At 34.7% G+C, this 4,009-nt stretch overlaps 1 long non-coding RNA gene across 1 annotated transcript; it reads left to right on the top strand.

The window, feature by feature from the left end:
* The first annotated feature begins 735 nt into the window (after positions 1-735).
* On the top strand, positions 736-2,769 carry LOC107690777 (uncharacterized). The gene is made up of 3 exons (XR_001634488.1): positions 736-905; positions 2,447-2,609; positions 2,756-2,769. It is a non-coding gene; the product is annotated as an uncharacterized LOC107690777 (long non-coding RNA).
* The last annotated feature ends 1,240 nt before the right edge of the window (positions 2,770-4,009 follow it).

The raw sequence follows: 4,009 nt of genomic DNA, 5'->3' as shown, positions 1-4,009 counted from the left end.
TGTACAGTGTCCCAACTTTTTTGGAATCGGGTTTGTATAATTATTTTTAATTTTGGCTAGTTTTTAACAAGAACTTTATTTGTTAGAATTAAATAAACAATTATAAAGTACTTTTATAATGACAGCACATTGAAGATTTGAAAATAATTATAAATAAACTATATAACATTTTATTTTATGACTTAACATTTGTAAATGGTCTAAAGCAAAAGAGTTGTAAAAATTCAGAAAATCTTTTAGAGCTCATAATTTGTTTAAAATATATAACATATTTACACATTAATGAATAAATCAGTATATATACAATTATTTATTTAAGTGTCATGTTTGTGATTTTTTTTTTTTCATATAAGGTATAGCTTCTGACCTTTAAATCAAATCATACTCATGATTTTATGGCATCAATTACTACTTTATAGAATCAGAAACACAGTATACATATTATTTGTGTATTTTGCTTTCATTTTATTAGAAGTAGGCCAACAGCGCTCTAGCTTGTACTTATTTGAACAATGCTTGAAACTTGGTATTACGAGCACTTCCTGTGTCTGTTTGCCTCTTTAAGATAAATCACTTGATGTATTCCCCAAAAGTCGCTTTGGATAAGAACATCTGCTAAATGAATAAATGTAAATGTAAATACATGTGTGTCACCTTTGAGCAGCATTATTAATTGCAATGTTAATTTTTAACTAAATATTAATTCTAATTCATTGATTTATTTTCTGTAGACTTTCAGACTGCAGTATCACTGAAGAAGGTTATAAAGCTCTGGCTTCAGCTCTGAGATCAAACCCTTCACACCTGATAGAGCTGGATCTCACAGGAAATGATCCTGGACAATCAGGAGTGAAGGACCTCATTGATTTACTACAGGATCCAAGCTGTCAATTGAAGACACTGAGGTGAGTGTAATAGTTTGACTAAAGAAAAATTGGATCACCAAACCATCTTTCATCTGTCTGTGCCATTTAGACATACCTATACCAGCATATTTATCCACATCTTGTGGATAAAAATGTATGTTAAAATTAGTGCCGTCAATCGACAGTCATGGGCAGTGATTAATCACGATTAATCGCAAATTTTAAATACTAGGATTTACCTGTAACTGTGTTGAAATAAAGAAATACATGACAAACTAGTTTAAGGAAACAGATCCTCCAGTTTTATTATCTCAAAAATTAACATTTATATTATAATCCTATTTTAGAAATGAAATGTCTGTAAAGAGACAAAATGAACAGTCTCTACAGTGTGCATCTGCGCAACATTCCTCCTGCCAACCAATCATAGAGTCTACTCTTCTTTCAGCCAGTTGCTCAGACAGACTAGCTTATTAACATTTTCAGATGACAGAGCTGACCTCTTCTTCTGCACAATGTGGCCTGCCAAAGAGAACAGTCTCTCACATGGCACTGTTGAGGCAGGTGTAGCCAAATACCATTTTGCAATATGGGCCAGCTTACCATGGGCACCTGAATGTGCTGACCACCACTGTAGTGGACATGTGTCTATGCTGACACAGGGCTCTGCCTTGTACCTCTCTAGACATTTATCTGTGGACAGTGCCTCATCATCAGACTCTGACTCTGATCCCATCACTAGGAAGGTCATCTTATTCTTTGGTGGCTCTGGCTCTACTTCTTCTCCAGAGGTCTGTGGAGCAGGTTCTCCATCATTCAGCATCATACTCAGCTTTTGCCACACCTCTCCCCTCTCTGCTTTGGGCAAGCACCTAAGGTCGCTTGAACCTGGGATCTAGAGCTGTTGCTACCTTTAACCACCACAGGTTTGAGCTGTCCTTTCACCTGTTGAGGTCCTTTGTGAATGCAGCCTTGAAGCGCACTATGTAGGCAGGGTCTAACATCAAATACCTTGTGACCCAGCTACTTATTTTCTTCCCACAAGCCTAAGTGAGAGTGCTGAATAAATACAAAGTACAAACAAGAAAAAAAGACAAATAAACAAAATAACGAAAACAAACTTAATTTTGGTGCGCAAACTCAGCACCTTCACTGGGCTACACAAAACCACAAAGAAAATTGCTGGAGCAGCAAACCTGGCACTAACGAACTAACACTGGCAGAACGAACAACAACAAATAACAACATGATGATTGTACTAACAATCGGTAACTAACATCAGAAACAATAAATGCTTTTTACAACAACAAACAAAGTAATTGAATTTATTATGCATCTTTACTTAACAAAAAATTAATGATAAATTATGTCTAGATGACTTATAAAGTACTTGTTTTTATTAGTAAAATTTAAGAGAAAAAAAAATCACATTACCTTCAGAGTTCCAGCAACGTTTCCAGCTTCGCCAGTCTGTCATAATCAGCTGAAGTTAGTATGGCTAACTTATGCTTCTGCTGTGCCACCGCTGCGTTCAGTGGATCTTTATTGTGTATAAGCTGCCTTATCATTTCTTCTTTCAGCTCTGCAGTGTTGACTGTGTTTGAAGTGTCCGACAATTTTACGGCACTTGGCTAAAACGCTGTCAAATCCACTGTCTCGAAAAGCCACGGTGATTATCCTTTGTATAACATGCGCCACACAAGGAATATGCTCGAATGGTAAACTCCTTGCAGCAGCTATGGGGTGAGAATTCTGTCAACGTTGAAACAAAATTTAGTAGGATATTTTTTGTGCTTTTCATAGTATTTTTATGATTAAGTTTTGAATTTTCTTTCTTAAGATTTAAATAATGACTTCTCACTTTATTCATATCTGTTGTGTTTATTTAGCATAGAACATGCCGTACTTAACACTTTATATATATATATATATATATATATATATATATACAGACTTTCAAACTACAGTATCACTGAAGAAGGTTATAAAGCTCTGGCTTCAACTCTGAGATCAAACCCTTCACACCTGATAGAGCTGGATCTCACAGGAAATGATCCTGGACATTCAGGAGTGAAGGAGCTCAGTGATTTACTACAGGACGGATGCTGTAAATTGAAGACCATCAGGTGATAATTGCTTTCAAATATTTTAAAATAAGCCACTGATGTGTACTGTGTGAAACTAGGTAGAAGGTTAAAATGTGCCAGTATGAAACTGAATGACAGAAAAAGGAACTGACTGATTTGCAATTTAAAGAAGTTCTACTCAGTTACACAAGTGTATTTCATGGGTCTGACATGAGTTTTGTGAAACAATGTAAAAACATGAAGGATTACATAATTTTGATATATTATTGGCTGATCACTGGGAAAATGTAACTCCTTCTTCTTTTTCGTATTATTATTATTATTATAGTGCAGAATATGCAATTTCCACTAGCCTAATATTTAACTTCCAATTAGTTTTAAGTGAAAATGCAACAAAACTAGGGCTTCCCCCTAATATTTGACTAACCATTAGTCGACGAGAAGATGCTCGGTTGACCGAAATTTTATTAGTCACTTAGTCGCAGAAAAAAAATAAAAATAAAATTTAAAAAATCCACAGGAATTGGTGAGGTCAGGCAGTCTGTGATGGACAGATCATTGAAAGCTGGTCTATGTGGTAGTAGAGTAATTCAATTCAATTCAATTCAAGTTTATTTGTATAGCGTTTTTCACTATACAAATCTTTGCAAAGCAGCTGTAAGTCAGATATTCAATTCAATTCAATTCATGTTTATTTGTATAGCGCCTTTTACAATACAAATCGTTGCAAAGCAGCTGTACAATATATGTTTCTACAATATATTTAGTAGTAGCTTATCAGTGGTGACTATGTCAGTAAATGTACATATGGCAGAAATGTACGGAACAATCAATTAAAGACGTAATCAAACAGACTATGAACACTATTAACAGCAATTATTATATTTTGCAATCAAACTTATAGCAAAATTTGGTAGTCAATGGGATGTGAAATGAATGTCAATCCCGTGGCAGAAACAGAGAAACAAATAGAGACATAATTAGCGTATCTGCTGTTCCAACCAAGCAAAATTGATTTGTTTAACACAAGCTAAAGAATAGTAATGTGCATTTGAT

This window comes from Sinocyclocheilus anshuiensis, unplaced genomic scaffold (assembly GCF_001515605.1).
Source record: "Sinocyclocheilus anshuiensis isolate Anshui unplaced genomic scaffold, SAMN03320099.WGS_v1.1 scaffold7252, whole genome shotgun sequence".
Lineage (NCBI taxonomy): Eukaryota > Metazoa > Chordata > Actinopteri > Cypriniformes > Cyprinidae > Sinocyclocheilus > Sinocyclocheilus anshuiensis.
Note: the sequence above shows the minus strand (reverse complement) of the source record. Positions and strands in the feature narration are given on the sequence as shown.